The following is a 19142-nucleotide window of genomic DNA, read 5'->3' on the forward strand; positions in this document are numbered from 1 at the left end:
TTTTAATGATCGGTGCTTAGCAGAAAGGAGATAGTTATGGCAAAAGGTTTACTTTTTGCACACTGTAGATCATTACTGGAAAGAAAGACTCTATCTGCATATTTACACATCATTTTTAATATGACTCAGAAATGTCATGCCTTTTTTTGAACAAATTATTACATGGTGTGTGAGAACGTCTAATTCAGCACTACAGCTTCTGCTTTCATTCTCCATGCCTGAAAACATAATCTTCCATATGAAACAACAAAAGACTAGGATTTTTTTGTTTTTTTTGAGTGATGGCATTGAAATGTGCAGTAAGAAATAAAGTACCTTTGTCATACATAAAAAGGATAACGCAAGTCACCTCCGAGTTCATTCACCCCACAGAGGAATTCTGTCTTCACCCACTTACCTCTATGTGATCACTAAGCTACTCCACAACTTGCAATACCTTTACAACATACGACAGGGTGTGTTTTATCCCACACATCCATTCAAACATATATCTTTTGTGCTCAGACATAAAACAAGCACATTTCTCCATTCCTATCCTAGCAGTGGAGAAAATGCTCTGCTGTGGTACTTGAACAGGTGGCGGAGTAAAGTTTGTTGGAATTGGTTATTTTATCAGCAAGCTTCAGTGCTAATGTTGTTAAGAAGGAAGACCCTTAGGAAACTAGATAAATATCTCCAAAATACATCTTCTTCCACCCCAGAAAGAACTCAAACCCACAATCCCTTTGTGAGTATTTGACTGCCTTAGAATTAGGCCAACAGGGTTGCACAGGAGTGCTGTTAACCAATAGCTACAAACACTTTCTAAAAATACGACACATATTCTACATGTTTGTCGCTCCCACTCAGGTATAAAAGAAGTTCATATCACCTTTAAAAAGTCCCCAGCTGTGGTGATTAAAGTTTGAAATGGCTGCATTTAAGGGAACTAGTTAATCCATCATGCTTCAGTCCCACTGTTCTTACGAGTGAAGGACCTGGTGTGGTAGACTCCTACGATATAATTTGGCCATCTTGTTTGTTCACAATATATGCACTCTTAAGGGAACAACAGGTAGTACTAACACAGTATTACAATCTGCGCCAAATGTATGCTCTAGGTTTGGAAAATTAGAGTTGGGCAAGGCTAAAACTAAACGTCTGCCTTGGCCCTTAGTTGGCATGGCAAATTTTCAAAAGAGAGAGAGGACAAGCATCCCAGGCAGTGTCCCACTATCTCTCTAATGTCCTTGTTGAAACCAAAGGTTGTTAAACAGGACATACAATCTACATCAACTAAAAGCAGAAAAGTAAAGCTGCCTTTCACAGGTGTCCCATCAACTTCTCAGTCTAACAACACCCCGGGTGTTTTGAAAAATCTATTTAACTGCCATCATTGAAACACCACCCTGCCCTCCCTAAACTCAGTTTGGTTTCTAAGACTAGGGGCCCAGCGATAGTAGCACAAAATAGGGTGCACTGTCTTCCCATCTGCTGCACTTTTTTCAAGAAATACTTCTTTATCAACATAGCAGTTTCACATGGTATTTTTAATTATTCAACAGTTTATACATTCAAGTGGTGAAATAAGTACATGTTTTAATGCTAAATGGGAGACTGCCTGCGAGTGCTATCCAAAGGAGGACATAAAAAATGTCTAGCCAGAAAGGTGGGTTGAAATCCCATTCTCCAGACTGGGCCCAAGAGTAGGATATGTAGGCAAATGTTTTTGAGTTCCAGCACTTGTGTTTTGAAGGTAGATTGATGTTCAATAACTGCAAAGTCTATGTAAAGCAAGGGCTGAATTGTGTGGTTTGTGCTTTGAAAATGTAAAAGTCAAGAGCTGAATGTACAGAGTTTCACCCCAGATGGGACTTGAACCCACAATCCCTGGCTTAGGAGACCAGTGCCTTATCCATTAGGCCACTGGGGCCAGGTTGATGCTGCTCTCCCCTGTCCTCCAAATACAAGATCCACTCCCTATCATGTGGTCTCTACCGCAGTTTAAGTCTATGGAATCACTTATACAATACATTCACAACAAGCAATCCATGGATAACTCTCCTCTCTTTAAAGTCCTTACAACTATTCAAATATCTAATATACCCTCACCTGGAAGAACAACACAATGCGGACGCTAAACTCTCCTAACTTCACTTCACATGTCACAACAAAATGCCCACTGCTCGAGCCAGCAGGAAACGTCAAGGCAGCTCAAGGAATACAACTGCACTTGCAGTTCTAACAACATGAACCCGAACTAGCATTTCCTTCTTCTGATATACATATTTATAGAGAGATTTTTAATGATCGGTGCTTAGCAGAAAGGAGATAGTTATGGCAAAAGGTTTACTTTTTGCACACTGTAGATCATTACTGGAAAGAAAGACTCTATCTGCATATTTACACATCATTTTTAATATGACTCAGAAATGTCATGCCTTTTTTTGAACAAATTATTACATGGTGTGTGAGAACGTCTAATTCAGCACTACAGCTTCTGCTTTCATTCTCCATGCCTGAAAACATAATCTTCCATATGAAACAACAAAAGACTAGGATTTTTTTGTTTTTTTTGAGTGATGGCATTGAAATGTGCAGTAAGAAATAAAGTACCTTTGTCATACATAAAAAGGATAACGCAAGTCACCTCCGAGTTCATTCACCCCACAGAGGAATTCTGTCTTCACCCACTTACCTCTATGTGATCACTAAGCTACTCCACAACTTGCAATACCTTTACAACATACGACAGGGTGTGTTTTATCCCACACATCCATTCAAACATATATCTTTTCTGCTCAGACATAAAACAAGCACATTTCTCCATTCCTATCCTAGCAGTGGAGAAAATGCTCTGCTGTGGTACTTGAACAGGTGGCGGAGTAAAGTTTGTTGGAATTGGTTATTTTATTAGCACGCTTCAGTGCTAATGTTGTTAAGAAGGAAGACCCTTAGGAAACTAGATAAACATCTCCAAAATACATCTTCTTCCACCCCAGAAAGAACTCAAACCCACAATCCCTTTGAGAGTATTTGACTGCCTTAGAATTAGGCCAACAGGGTTGCACAGGAGTGCTGTTAACCAATAGCTACAAACACTTTCTAAAAATACGACACATATTCTACATGTTTGTCGCTCCCACTCAGGTATAAAAGAAGCTCATATCACCTTTAAAGAGTCCCCAGCTGTGGTGATTAAAGTTTGAAATGGCTGCATTTAAGGGAACTAGTTAATCCATCATGCTTCAGTCCCACTGTTCTTACGAGTGAAGGACCTGGTGTGGTAGACTCCTACGATATAATTTGGCCATCTTGTTTGTTCACAATATATGCACTCTTAAGGGAACAACAGGTAGTACTAACAAAGTATTACAATCTGCGCCAAATGTATGCTCTAGGTTTGGAAAATTAAAGTTGGGCAAGGCTAAAACTAAACGTCTGCCTTGGCCCTTAGTTGGCATGGCAAATTTTCAAAATAGAGAGAGGACAAGCATCCCACGCAGTGTCCCAATATCTCTCTAATGTCCTTGTTGAAACCAAAGGTTGTTAAACAGGACATACAATCTACATCAACTAAAAGCAGACAAGTAAAGCTGCCTTTCACAGGTGTCCCATCAACTTCTCAGTCTAACAACACCCCGGGTGTTTTGAAAAATCTATTTAACTGCCATCATTGAAACACCACCCTGCCCTCCCTAAACTCAGTTTGGTTTCTAAGACTAGGGGCCCAGCGATAGTAGCATAAAATAGGGTGCACTGTCTTCCCATCTGCTGCACTTTTTTCGAGAAATACTTCTTTATCAACATAGCAGTTTCACATGGTATTTTTAATTATTCAACAGTTTATACATTCAAGTGGTGAAATAAGTACATGTTTTAATGCTAAATGGGAGACTGCCTGCGAGTGCTATCCAAAGGAGGACATAAAAAATGTCTAGCCAGAAAGGTGGGTTGAAATCCCATTCTCCAGACTGGGCCCAAGAGTAGGATATGTAGGCAAATGTTTTTGAATTCCAGCACTTGTGTTTTGAAGGTAGATTGATGTTCCATAGCTGCAAAGTCTATGTAAAGCAAGGGCTGAATTGTGTGGTTTGTGCTTTGAAAATGTAAAAGTCAAGAGCTGAATGTACAGAGTTTCACCCCAGATGGGACTTGAACCCACAATCCCTGGCTTAGGAGGCCAGTGCCTTATCCATTAGGCCACTGGGGCCATGTTGATGCTGCTTTCCCCTGTCGTCCAGATACAAGATTCACTCCCTATCATGTGGTCTCTATCGCAGTTTAAGTCTATGGAATCACTTATACAACACATTCACAACAAGCAATCCATGGATAACTCCCCTCTCTTTAAAGTCCTTACAACTATTCAAATATCTAATATACCCTCACCTGGAAGAACAACACAATGCGGACGCTAAACTCTCCTAACTTCACTTCACATGTCACAACAAAATGCCCACTGCTCGAGCCAGCAGGAAACATCAAGGCAGCTCAAGGAATACAACTGCACTTGCAGTTCTAACAACATCAACCCGAACTAGCATTTCCATCTTCTGATATACATATTTATAGAGAGATTTTTAATGATCGGTGCTTAGCAGAAAGGAGATACTTATGGCAAAAGGTTTACTTTTTGCACACTGTAGATCATTACTGGAAAGATAGACTCTATCTGCATATTTACACATCATTTTTAATATGACTCAGAAATGTCATGCCTTTTTTTGAACAAATTATTACATGGTTTGTGAGAACGTCTAATTCAGCACTACAGCTTCTGCTTTCATTCTCCATGCCTGAAAACATAATCTTCCATATGAAACAACAAAAGACTAGGAATTTTTTGTTTTTTTTGAGTGATGGCATTGAAATGTGCAGTAAGAAATAAAGTACCTTTGTCATACATAAAAAGGATAACGCAAGTCACCTCCGAGTTCATTCACCCCACAGAGGAATTCTGTCTTCACCCACTTTCCTCTATGTGATCACTAAGCTACTCCGCAACTTGCAATACCTTTACAACATACGACATGGTGTGTTTTATCCCACACATCCATTCAAACATATATCTTTTCTGTTCAGACATAAAACAAGCACATTTCTCCATTCCTATCCTAGCAGTGGAGAAAATGCTCTGCTGTGGTACTTGAACAGGTGGCGGAGTAAAGTTTGTTGGAATTGGTTATTTTATCAGCACGCTTCCGTGCTAATGTTGTTAAGAAGGAAGACCCTTAGGAAACTAGATAAACATCTCCAAAATACATCTTCTTCCACCCCAGAAATAACTCAAACCCACAATCCCTTTGTGAGTATTTGACTGCCTAAGAATTAGGCCAACGGGGTTGCACAGGAGTGCTGTTAACCAATAGCTACAAACACTTTCTAAAAATACAACACATATTCTACATGTTTGTCGCTCCCACTCAGGTATAAAAGAAGTTCATATCACCTTTAAAGAGTCCCCAGCTGTGGTGATTAAAGTTTGAAATGGCTGCATTTAAGGGAACTAGTTAATCCATCATGCTTCAGTCCCACTGTTCTTACGAGTGAAGGACCTGGTGTGGCAGACTCCTACGATATAATTTGGCCATCTTGTTTGTTCTCAATATATGCACTCTTAAGGGAACAACAGGTAGTACTAACAAAGTATTACAATCTCCGCCAAATGTATGCTCTAGGTTTGGAAAATTAGAGTTGGGCAAGGCTAAAACTAAACGTCTGCCTTGGCCCTTAGTTGGCATGGCAAATTTTCAAAATAGAGAGAGGACAAGCATCCCAGGCAGTGTCCCAATATCTCTCTAATGTCCTTGTTGAAACCAAAGGTTGTTAAACAGGACATACAATCTACATCAACTAAAAGCAGACAAGTAAAGCTGCCTTTCACAGGTGTCCCATCAACTTCTCAGTCTAACAACACCCCGGGTGTTTTGAAAAATCTATTTAACTGCCATCATTGAAACACCACCCTGCCCTCCCTAAACTCAGTTTGGTTTCTAAGACTAGGGGCCCAGCGATAGTAGCATAAAATAGGGTGCACTGTCTTCCCATCTGCTGCACTTTTTTCGAGAAATACTTCTTTATCAACATAGCAGTTTCACATGGTATTTTTAATTATTCAACAGTTTATGCATTCAAGTGGTGAAATAAGTACATGTTTTAATGCTAAATGGGAGACTGCCTGCGAGTGCTATCCAAAGGAGGACATAAAAAATGTCTTGCCAGAAAGGTGGGTTGAAATCCCATTCTCCAGACTGGGCCCAAGAGTAGAATATGTAGGCAAATGTTTTTGAGTTCCAGCACTTGTGTTTTGAAGGTAGATTGATGTTCCATAGCTGCAAAGTCTATGTAAAGGAAGGGCTGAATTGTGTGGTTTGTGCTTTGAAAATGTAAAAGTCAAGAGCTGAATGTACAGAGTTTCACCCCAGATGGGACTTGAACCCACAATCCCTGGCTTAGGAGGTCAGTTCCTTATCCATTAGGCCACTGGGGCCACGTTCATACTGCTCTCCCCTGTCCTCCAAATACAAGATCCACTCCCTATCATGTGGTCTCTACCGCAGTTTAAGTCTATGAAATCACTTATACAATACATTCACAACAAGCAATACATGGATAACTCCCCTCTCTTTAAAGTCCTTACAACTATTCAAATAGCTAATATACCCTCACCTGGAAGAACAACACCATGCGGACGCTAAACTCTCCTAACTTCACTTCACATGTCACAACAAAATGCCCACTGCTCGAGCCAGCAGGAAACATCAAGGAAGCTCAAGGAATACAACTGCGCTTGCAGTTCTAACAACATCAACCCGAACTAGCATTTCCTTCTTCTGATATACATATTTATAGACAGATTTTTAATGATCGGTGCTTAGCAGAAAGGAGATACTTATGGCAAAAGGTTTACTTTTTGCACACTGTAGATCATTACTGGAAAGATAGACTCTATCTGCATATTTACACATCATTTTTAATATGACTCAGAAATGTCATGCCTTTTTTTGAACAAATTATTACATGGTTTGTGAGAACGTCTAATTCAGCACTACAGCTTCTGCTTTCATTCTCCATGCCTGAAAACATAATCTTCCATATGAAACAACAAAAGACTAGGATTTTTTTGTTTTTTTTTAGTGATGGCATTGAAATGTGCAGTAAGAAATAAAGTACCTTTGTCATACATAAAAAGGATAACGCAAGTCACCTCCGAGTTCATTCACCCCACAGAGGAATTCTGTCTTCACCCACTTACCTCTATGTGATCACTAAGCTACTCCACAACTTGCAATACCTTTACAACATACGACAGGGTGTGTTTTATCCCACACATCTATTCAAACATATATCTTTTCTGCTCAGGCATAAAACAAGCACATTTCTCCATTCCTATCCTAGCAGTGGAGAAAATGCTCTGCTGTGGTACTTGAACAGGTGGCGGAGTAAAGTTTGTTGGAATTGGTTATTTTATTAGCACGCTTCAGTGCCAATGTTGTTAAGAAGGAAGACCCTTAGGAAACTAGATAAACATCTCCAAAATACATCTTCTTCCACCCCAGAAAGAACTCAAACCCACAATCCCTTTGTGAGTATTTGACTGCCTTAGAATTAGGCCAACAGGGTTGCACAGGAGTGCTGTTAACCAATAGCTACAAACACTTTCTAAAAATACGACACATATTCTACATGTTTGTCGCTCCCACTCAGGTATAAAAGAAGCTCATATCACCTTTAAAGAGTCCCCAGCTGTGGTGATTAAAGTTTGAAATGGCTGCATTTAAGGGAACTAGTTAATCCATCATGCTTCAGTCCCACTGTTCTTACGAGTGAAGGACCTGGTGTGGCAGACTCCTACGATATAATTTGGCCATCTTTTTTGTTCTCAATATATGCACTCTTAAGGGAACAACAGGTAGTACTAACAAAGTATTACAATCTGCGCCAAATGTATGCTCTAGGTTTGGAAAATTAGAGTTGGGCAAGGCTAAAACTAAACGTTTGCCTTGGCCCTTAGTTGGCATGGCAAGTTTTCAAAATAGAGAGAGGACAAGCATCCCAGGCAGTGTCCCAATATCTCTCTAATGTCCTTGTTGAAACCAAAGGTTGTTAAACAGGACATACAATCTACATCAACTAAAAGCAGACAAGTAAAGCTGCCTTTCACAGGTGTCCCATCAACTTCTCAGTCTAACAACACCCCGGGTGTTTTGAAAAATCTATTTAACTGCCATCATTGAAACACCACCCTGCCCTCCCTAAACTCAGTTTGGTTTCTAAGACTAGGGGCCCAGCGATAGTAGCATAAAATAGGGTGCACTGTCTTCCCATCTGCTGCACTTTTTTCGAGAAATACTTCTTTATCAACATAGCAGTTTCACATGGTATTTTTAATTATTCAACAGTTTATGCATTCAAGTGGTGAAATAAGTACATGTTTTAATGCTAAATGGGAGACTGCCTGCGAGTGCTATCCAAAGGAGGACATAAAAAATGTCTAGCCAGAAAGGTGGGTTGAAATTCCATTCTCCAGACTGGGCCCAAGAGTAGAATATGTAGGCAAATGTTTTTGAGTTCCAGCACTTGTGTTTTGAAGGTAGATTGATGTTCCATAGCTGCAAAGTCTATGTAAAGGAAGGGCTGAATTGTGTGGTTTGTGCTTTGAAAATGTAAAAGTCTAGAGCTGAATGTACAGAGTTTCACCCCATATGGGACTTGAACCCACAATCCCTGGCTTAGGAAGCCAGTGCCTTATCCATTAGGCCACTGGGGCCACGTTCATACTGCTCTCCCCTGTCCTCCAAATACAAGATCCACTCCCTATCATGTGGTCTCTACCGCAGTTTAAGTCTATGGAATCACTTATACAATACATTCACAACAAGCAATCCATGGATAACAACCCTCTCTTTAAAGTCCTTACAACTATTCAAATATCTAATATACCCTCACCTGGAAGAACAACACAATGCGGACGCTAAACTCTCCTAACTTCACTTCACATGTCACAACAAAATGCCCACTGCTCGAGCCAGCAGGAAACATCAAGGCAGCTCAAGGAATACAACTGCACATGCAGTTCTAACAACATCAACCCGAACTAGCATTTCCATCTTCTGATATACATATTTATAGAGAGATTTTTAATGATCGGTGCTTAGCAGAAAGGAGATACTTATGGCAAAAGGTTTACTTTTTGCACACTGTAGATCATTACTGGAAAGATAGACTCTATCTGCATATTTACACATCATTTTTAATATGACTCAGAAATGTCATGCCTTTTTTTGAACAAATTATTACATGGTTTGTGAGAACGTCTAATTCAGCACTACAGCTTCTGCTTTCATTCTCCATGCCTGAAAATATAATCTTCCATATGAAACAACAAAAGACTAGGAATTTTTTGTTTTTTTTGAGTGATGGCATTGAAATGTGCAGTAAGAAATAAAGTACCTTTGTCATACATAAAAAGGATAACGCAAGTCACCTCCGAGTTCATTCACCCCACAGAGGAATTCTGTCTTCACCCACTTACCTCTATGTGATCACTAAGCTACTCCACAACTTGCAATACCTTTACAACATACGACAGGGTGTGTTTTATCCCACACATCCATTCAAACATATATCTTTTGTGCTCAGACATAAAACAAGCACATTTCTCCATTCCTATCCTAGCAGTGGAGAAAATGCTCTGCTGTGGTACTTGAACAGGTGGCGGAGTAAAGTTTGTTGGAATTGGTTATTTTATCAGCACGCTTCAGTGCTAATGTTGTTAAGAAGGAAGACCCTTAGGAAACTAGATAAACATCTCCAAAATACATCTTCTTCCACCCCAGAAAGAACTCAAACCCACAATCCCTTTGTGAGTATTTGACTGCCTTAGAATTAGGCCAACAGGGTTGCACAGGAGTGCTGTTAACCAATAGCTACAAACACTTTCTAAAAATACGACACATATTCTACATGTTTGTCGCTCCCACTCAGGTATAAAAGAAGCTCATATCACCTTTAAAGAGTCCCCAGCTGTGGTGATTAAAGTTTGAAATGGCTGCATTTAAGGGAACTAGTTAATCCATCATGCTTCAGTCCCACTGTTCTTACGAGTGAAGGACCTGGTGTGGCAGACTCCTACGATATAATTTGGCCATCTTTTTTGTTCTCAATATATGCACTCTTAAGGGAACAACAGGTAGTACTAACAAAGTATTACAATCTGCGCCAAATGTATGCTCTAGGTTTGGAAAATTAGAGTTGGGCAAGGCTAAAACTAAACGTTTGCCTTGGCCCTTAGTTGGCATGGCAAGTTTTCAAAATAGAGAGAGGACAAGCATCCCAGGCAGTGTCCCAATATCTCTCTAATGTCCTTGTTGAAACCAAAGGTTGTTAAACAGGACATACAATCTACATCAACTAAAAGCAGACAAGTAAAGCTGCCTTTCACAGGTGTCCCATCAACTTCTCAGTCTAACAACACCCCGGGTGTTTTGAAAAATCTATTTAACTGCCATCATTGAAACACCACCCTGCCCTCCCTAAACTCAGTTTGGTTTCTAAGACTAGGGGCCCAGCGATAGTAGCATAAAATAGGGTGCACTGTCTTCCCATCTGCTGCACTTTTTTCGAGAAATACTTCTTTATCAACATAGCAGTTTCACATGGTATTTTTTATTATTCAACAGTTTATACATTCAAGTGGTGAAATAAGTACATGTTTTAATGCTAAATGGGAGACTGCCTGCGAGTGCTATCCAAAGGAGGACATAAAAAATGTCTAGCCAGAAAGGTGGGTTGAAATCCCATTCTCCAGACTGGGCCCAAGAGTAGGATATGTAGGCAAATGTTTTGGAGTTCCAGCCCTTGTGTTTTGAAGGTAGATTGATGTTCCATAGCTGCAAAGTCTATGTAAAGCAAGGGCTGAATTGTGTGGTTTGTGCTTTGAAAATGTAAAAGTCAAGAGCTGAATGTACAGAGTTTCACCCCAGAGGGACTTGAACCCACAATCCCTGGCTTAGGAGGCCAGTGCCTTATCCATTAGGCCACTGGGGCCATGTTGATGCTGTTCTCCCCTGTCCTCCAGGTACAAGATCCACTCCCTATCATGTGGTCTCTACGCAGTTTAAGTCTATGGAATCACTTATACAATACATTCACAACAAGCAATCCATGGATAACTCCCCTCCCTTTAAAGTCCTTACAACTATTCAAATATCTAATATACCCTCACCTGGAAGAACAACACAATGCGGACGCTAAACTCTCCTAACTTCACTTCACATGTCACAACAAAATGCCCACTGCTCGAGCCAGCAGGAAACATCAAGGCAGCTCAAGGAATACAACTGCACTTGCAGTTCTAACAACATCAACCCGAACTAGCATTTCCATCTTCTGATATACATATTTATAGAGAGATTTTTAATGATCGGTGCTTAGCAGAAAGGAGATACTTATGGCAAAAGGTTTACTTTTTGCACACTGTAGATCATTACTGGAAAGATAGACTCTATCTGCATATTTACACATCATTTTTAATATGACTCAGAAATGTCATGCCTTTTTTTGAACAAATTATTACATGGTTTGTGAGAACGTCTAATTCAGCACTACAGCTTCTGCTTTCATTCTCCATGCCTGAAAATATAATCTTCCATATGAAACAACAAAAGACTAGGAATTTTTTGTTTTTTTTGAGTGATGGCATTGAAATGTGCAGTAAGAAATAAAGTACCTTTGTCATACATAAAAAGGATAACGCAAGTCACCTCCGAGTTCATTCACCCCACAGAGGAATTCTGTCTTCACCCACTTACCTCTATGTGATCACTAAGCTACTCCACAACTTGCAATACCTTTACAACATACGACAGCGTGTGTTTTATCCCACACATCCATTCAAACATATATCTTTTGTGCTCAGACATAAAACAAGCACATTTCTCCATTCCTATCCTAGCAGTGGAGAAAATGCTCTGCTGTGGTACTTGAACAGGTGGCGGAGTAAAGTTTGTTGGAATTGGTTATTTTATCAGCACGCTTCAGTGCTAATGTTGTTAAGAAGGAAGACCCTTAGGAAACTAGATAAATATCTCCAAAATACATCTTCTTCCACCCCAGAAAGAACTCAAACCCACAATCCCTTTGTGAGTATTTGACTGCCTTAGAATTAGGCCAACAGGGTTGCACAGGAGTGCTGTTAACCAATAGCTACAAACACTTTCTAAAAATACGACACATATTCTACATGTTTGTCGCTCCCACTCAGGTATAAAAGAAGTTCATATCACCTTTAAAGAGTCCCCAGCTGTGGTGATTAAAGTTTGAAATGGCTGCATTTAAGGGAACTAGTTAATCCATCATGCTTCAGTACCACTGTTCTTACGAGTGAAGGACCTGGTGTGGTAGACTCCTACGATATAATTTGGCCATCTTGTTTGTTCACAATATATGCACTCTTAAGGGAACAACAGGTAGTACTAACACAGTATTACAATCTGCGCCAAATGTATGCTCTAGGTTTGGAAAATTAGAGTTGGGCAAGGCTAAAACTAAACGTCTGCCTTGGCCCTTAGTTGGCATGGCAAATTTTCAAAATAGAGAGAGGACAAGCATCCCAGGCAGTGTCCCAATATCTCTCTAATGTCCTTGTTGAAACCAAAGGTTGTTAAACAGGACATACAATCTACATCAACTAAAAGCAGAAAAGTAAAGCTGCCTTTCACAGGTGTCCCATCAACTTCTCAGTCTAACAACACCCCGGGTGTTTTGAAAAATCTATTTAACTGCCATCATTGAAACACCACCCTGCCCTCCCTAAACTCAGTTTGGTTTCTAAGACTAGGGGCCCAGCGATAGTAGCACAAAATAGGGTGCACTGTCTTCCCATCTGCTGCACTTTTTTCAAGAAATACTTCTTTATCAACATAGCAGTTTCACATGGTATTTTTAATTATTCAACAGTTTATACATTCAAGTGGTGAAATAAGTACATGTTTTAATGCTAAATGGGAGACTGCCTGCGAGTGCTATCCAAAGGAGGACATAAAAAATGTCTAGCCAGAAAGGTGGCTTGAAATCCCATTCTCCAGACTGGGCCCAAGAGTAGGATATGTAGGCAAATGTTTTTGAGTTCCAGCACTTGTGTTTTGAAGGTAGATTGATGTTCAATAACTGCAAAGTCTATGTAAAGCAAGGGCTGAATTGTGTGGTTTGTGCTTTGAAAATGTAAAAGTCAAGAGCTGAATGTACAGAGTTTCACCCCAGATGGGACTTGAACCCACAATCCCTGCCTTAGGAGGCCAGTGCCTTATCCATTAGGCCACTGGGGCCAGGTTGATGCTGCTCTCCCCTGTCCTCCAAATACAAGATCCACTCCCTATCATGTGGTCTCTACCGCAGTTTAAGTCTATGGAATCACTTATACAATACATTCACAACAAGCAATCCATGGATAACTCTCCTCTCTTTAAAGTCCTTACAACTATTCAAATATCTAATATACCCTCACCTGGAAGAACAACACAATGCGGACGCTAAACTCTCCTAACTTCACTTCACATGTCACAACAAAATGCCCACTGCTCGAGCCAGCAGGAAACGTCAAGGCAGCTCAAGGAATACAACTGCACTTGCAGTTCTAACAACATCAACCCGAACTAGCATTTCCTTCTTCTGATATACATATTTATAGAGAGATTTTTAATGATCAGTGCTTAGCAGAAAGGAGATACTTATGGCAAAAGGTTTACTTTTTGCACACTGTAGATCATTACTGGAAAGAAAGACTCTATCTGCATATTTACACATCATTTTTAATATGACTCAGAAATGTCATGCCTTTTTTTGAACAAATTATTACATGGTGTGTGAGAACGTCTAATTCAGCACTACAGCTTCTGCTTTCATTCTCCATGCCTGAAAACATAATCTTCCATATGAAACAACAAAAGACTAGGATTTTTTTGTTTTTTTTGAGTGATGGCATTGAAATGTGCAGTAAGAAATAAAGTACCTTTGTCATACATAAAAAGGATAACGCAAGTCACCTCCGAGTTCATTCACCCCACAGAGGAATTCTGTCTTCACCCACTTACCTCTATGTGATCACTAAGCTACTCCACAACTTGCAATACCTTTACAACATACGACAGGGTGTGTTTTATCCCACACATCCATTCAAACATATATCTTTTCTGCTCAGACATAAAACAAGCACATTTCTCCATTCCTATCCTAGCAGTGGAGAAAATGCTCTGCTGTGGTACTTGAACAGGTGGCGGAGTAAAGTTTGTTGGAATTGGTTATTTTATTAGCACGCTTCAGTGCTAATGTTGTTAAGAAGGAAGACCCTTAGGAAACTAGATAAACATCTCCAAAATACATCTTCTTCCACCCCAGAAAGAACTCAAACCCACAATCCCTTTGAGAGTATTTGACTGCCTTAGAATTAGGCCAACAGGGTTGCACAGGAGTGCTGTTAACCAATAGCTACAAACACTTTCTAAAAATACGACACATATTCTACATGTTTGTCGCTCCCACTCAGGTATAAAAGAAGCTCATATCACCTTTAAAGAGTCCCCAGCTGTGGTGATTAAAGTTTGAAATGGCTGCATTTAAGGGAACTAGTTAATCCATCATGCTTCAGTCCCACTGTTCTTACGAGTGAAGGACCTGGTGTGGTAGACTCCTACGATATAATTTGGCCATCATGTTTGTTCACAATATATGCACTCTTAAGGGAACAACAGGTAGTACTAACAAAGTATTACAATCTGCGCCAAATGTATGCTCTAGGTTTGGAAAATTAAAGTTGGGCAAGGCTAAAACTAAACGTCTGCCTTGGCCCTTAGTTGGCATGGCAAATTTTCAAAATAGAGAGAGGACAAGCATCCCACGCAGTGTCCCAATATCTCTCTAATGTCCTTGTTGAAACCAAAGGTTGTTAAACAGGACATACAATCTACATCAACTAAAAGCAGACAAGTAAAGTTGCCTTTCACAGGTGTCCCATCAACTTCTCAGTCTAACAACACCCCGGGTGTTTTGAAAAATCTATTTAACTGCCATCATTGAAACACCACCCTGCCCTCCCTAAACTCAGTTTGGTTTCTAAGACTAGGGGCCCAGCGATAGTAGCATAAAATAGGGTGCACTGTCTTCCCATCTGCTGCACTTTTTTCGAGAAATACTTCTTTATCAACATAGCAGTTTCACATGGTATTTTTAATTATTCAACAGTTTATGCATTCAAGTGGTGAAATAAGTACATGTTTTAATGCTAAATGGGAGACTGCCTGCGAGTGCTATCCAAAGGAGGACATAAAAAATGTCTAGCCAGAAAGGTGGGTTGAAATCACATTCTCCAGACTGGGCCCAAGAGTAGAATATGTAGGCAAATGTTTTTGAGTTCCAGCACTTGTGTTTTGAAGGTAGATTGATGTTCCATAGCTGCAAAGTCTATGTAAAGGAAGGGCTGAATTGTGTGGTTTGTGCTTTGAAAATGTAAAAGTCTAGAGCTGAATGTACAGAGTTTCACCCCATATGGGACTTGAACCCACAATCCCTGGCTTAGGAGGCCAGTGCCTTATCCATTAGGCCACTGGGGCCACGTTCATACTGCTCTCCCCTGTCCTCCAAATACAAGATCCACTCCCTATCATGTGGTCTCTACCGCAGTTTAAGTCTATGGAATCACTTATACAATACATTCACAACAAGCAATCCATGGATAACAACCCTCTCTTTAAAGTCCTTACAACTATTCAAATAGCTAATATAGCCTCACCTGGAAGAACAACACCATGCGGACGCTAAACTCTCCTAACTTCACTTCACATGTCACAACAAAATGCCCACTGCTCGAGCCAGCAGGAAACATCAAGGCAGCTCAAGGAATACAACTGCGCTTGCAGTTCTAACAACATCAACCCGAACTAGCATTTCCTTCTTCTGATATACATATTTATAGAGAGATTTTTAATGATAGGTGCTTAGCAGAAAGGAGATACTTATGGCAAAAGGTTTACTTTTTGCACACTGTAGATCATTACTGGAAAGATAGACTCTATCTGCATATTTACACATCATTTTTAATATGACTCAGAAATGTCATGCCTTTTTTTGAACAAATTATTACATGGTTTGTGAGAACGTCTAATTCAGCACTACAGCTTCTGCTTTCATTCTCCATGCCTGAAAACATAATCTTCCATATGAAACAACAAAAGACTAGGATTTTTTTTTTTTTTTGAGTGATGGCATTGAAATGTGCAGTAAGAAATAAAGTACCTTTGTCAAACATAAAAAGGATAACGCAAATCACCTCCGAGTTCATTCACCCCACAGAGGAATTCTGTCTTCACCCACTTACCTCTATGTGATCACTAAGCTACTCCACAACTTGCAATACCTTTACAACATACGACAGGGTGTGTTTTATCCCACACATCCATTCAAACATATATCTTTTCTGCTCAGACATAAAACAACCACATTTCTCCATTCCTATCCTAGCAGTGGAGAAAATGCTCTGCTGTGGTACATGAACAGGTGGCGGAGTAAAGTTTGTTGGAATTGGTTATTTTATTAGCACGCTTCAGTGCTAATGTTGTTAAGAAGGAAGACCCTTAGGAAACTAGATAAACATCTCCAAAATACATCTTCTTCCACCCCAGAAAGAACTCAAACCCACAATCCCTTTGTGAGTATTTGACTGCCTTAGAATTAGGCCAACAGGGTTGCACAGGAGTGCTGTTAACCAATAGCTACAAACACTTTCTAAAAATACGACACATATTCTACATGTTTGTCGCTCCCACTCAGGTATAAAAGAAGCTCATATCACCTTTAAAGAGTCCCCAGCTGTGGTGATTAAAGTTTGAAATGGCTGCATTTAAGGGAACTAGTTAATCCATCATGCTTCAGTCCCACTGTTCTTACGAGTGAAGGACCTGGTGTGGTAGACTCCTACGATATAATTTGGCCATCTTGTTTGTTCACAATATATGCACTCTTAAGGGAACAACAGGTAGTACTAACAAAGTATTACAATCTGCGCCAAATGTATGCTCTAGGTTTGGAAAATTAGAGTTGGGCAAGGCTAAAACTAAACGTCTGCCTTGGCCCTTAGTTGGCATGGCAAATTTTCAAAATAGAGAGAGGACAAGCATCCCACGCAGTGTCCCAATATCTCTCTAATGTCCTTGTTGAAACCAAAGGTTGTTAAACAGGACATACAATCTACATCAACTAAAAGCAGACAAGTAAAGCTGCCTTTCACAGGTGTCCCATCAACTTCTCAGTCTAACAACACCCCGGGTGTTTTGAAAAATCTATTTAACTGCCATCATTGAAACACCACCCTGCCCTCCCTAAACTCAGTTTGGTTTCTAAGACTAGGGGCCCAGCGATAGTAGCATAAAATAGGGTGCACTGTCTTCCCATCTGCTGCACTTTTTTCGAGAAATACTTCTTTATCAACATAGCAGTTTCACATGCTATTTTTTATTATTCAACAGTTTATACATTCAAGTGGAGAAATAAGTACATGTTTTAATGCTAAATGGGAGACTGCCTGCGAGTGCTATCCAAAGGAGGACATAAAAAATGTCTAGCCAGAAAGGTGGGTTGAAATCCCATTCTCCAGACTGGGCCCAAGAGTAGGATATGTAGGCAAATGTTTTGGAGTTCCAGCCCTTGTGTTTTGAAGGTAGATTGATGTTCCATAGCTGCAAAGTCTATGTAAAGCAAGGGCTGAATTGTGTGGTTTGTGCTTTGAAAATGTAAAAGTCAAGAGCTGAATGTACAGAGTTTCACCCCAGAGGGACTTGAACCCACAATCCCTGGCTTAGGAGGCCAGTGCCTTATCCATTAGGCCACTGGGGCCATGTTGATGCTGTTCTCCCCTGTCCTCCAGATACAAGATCCACTCCCTATCATGTGGTCTCTACCGCAGTTTAAGTCTATGGAATCACTTATACAATACATTCACAACAAGCAATCCATGGATAACTCCCCTCCCTTTAAAGTCCTTACAACTATTCAAATATCTAATATACCCTCACCTGGAAGAACAACACAATGCGGACGCTAAACTCTCCTAACTTCACTTCACATGTCACAACAAAATGCCCACTGCTCGAGCCAGCAGGAAACATCAAGGCAGCTCAAGGAATACAACTGCACTTGCAGTTCTAACAACATCAACCCGAACTAGCATTTCCATCTTCTGATATACATATTTATAGAGAGATTTTTAATGATCGGTGCTTAGCAGAAAGGAGATACTTATGGCAAAAGGTTTACTTTTTGCACACTGTAGATCATTACTGGAAAGATAGACTCTATCTGCATATTTACACATCATTTTTAATATGACTCAGAAATGTCATGCCTTTTTTTGAACAAATTATTACATGGTTTGTGAGAACGTCTAATTCAGCACTACAGCTTCTGCTTTCATTCTCCATGCCTGAAAATATAATCTTCCATATGAAACAACAAAGGACTAGGAATTTTTTGTTTTTTTTGAGTGATGGCATTGAAATGTGCAGTAAGAAATAAAGTACCTTTGTCATACATAAAAAGGATAACGCAAGTCACCTCCGAGTTCATTCACCCCACAGAGGAATTCTGTCTTCACCCACTTACCTCTATGTGATCACTAAGCTACTCCACAACTTGCAATACCTTTACAACATACGACAGCGTGTGTTTTATCCCACACATCCATTCAAACATATATCTTTTGTGCTCAGACATAAAACAAGCACATTTCTCCATTCCTATCCTAGCAGTGGAGAAAATGCTCTGCTGTGGTACTTGAACAGGTGGCGGAGTAAAGTTTGTTGGAATTGGTTATTTTATCAGCACGCTTCAGTGCTAATGTTGTTAAGAAGGAAGACCCTTAGGAAACTAGATAAATATCTCCAAAATACATCTTCTTCCACCCCAGAAAGAACTCAAACCCACAATCCCTTTGTGAGTATTTGACTGCCTTAGAATTAGGCCAACAGGGTTGCACAGGAGTGCTGTTAACCAATAGCTACAAACACTTTCTAAAAATACGACACATATTCTACATGTTTGTCGCTCCCACTCAGGTATAAAAGAAGTTCATATCACCTTTAAAGAGTCCCCAGCTGTGGTGATTAAAGTTT

At 40.0% G+C, this 19142-nt stretch overlaps 5 non-coding genes across 5 annotated transcripts; all 5 read right to left on the reverse strand.

Moving 5' to 3' along the window:
• Positions 1-1839: 1839 nt before the first annotated feature.
• Positions 1840-1912, reverse strand: TRNAR-CCU (transfer RNA arginine (anticodon CCU)). Its single transcript has one exon. It is a non-coding gene; the product is annotated as a tRNA-Arg (tRNA).
• Positions 1913-4119: 2207 nt separating this feature from the next.
• Positions 4120-4192, reverse strand: TRNAR-CCU (transfer RNA arginine (anticodon CCU)). The gene has a single exon. It is a non-coding gene; the product is annotated as a tRNA-Arg (tRNA).
• Positions 4193-8679: 4487 nt separating this feature from the next.
• TRNAR-CCU (transfer RNA arginine (anticodon CCU)) lies at positions 8680-8752 on the reverse strand. The gene has a single exon. It is a non-coding gene; the product is annotated as a tRNA-Arg (tRNA).
• Positions 8753-13237: 4485 nt separating this feature from the next.
• Positions 13238-13310, reverse strand: TRNAR-CCU (transfer RNA arginine (anticodon CCU)). Its single transcript has one exon. It is a non-coding gene; the product is annotated as a tRNA-Arg (tRNA).
• Positions 13311-15517: 2207 nt separating this feature from the next.
• Positions 15518-15590, reverse strand: TRNAR-CCU (transfer RNA arginine (anticodon CCU)). The gene has a single exon. It is a non-coding gene; the product is annotated as a tRNA-Arg (tRNA).
• Positions 15591-19142: the final 3552 nt, after the last annotated feature.

This window comes from Pleurodeles waltl, chromosome 7, assembly GCF_031143425.1.
Source record: "Pleurodeles waltl isolate 20211129_DDA chromosome 7, aPleWal1.hap1.20221129, whole genome shotgun sequence".
Classification (NCBI taxonomy): domain Eukaryota; kingdom Metazoa; phylum Chordata; class Amphibia; order Caudata; family Salamandridae; genus Pleurodeles; species Pleurodeles waltl.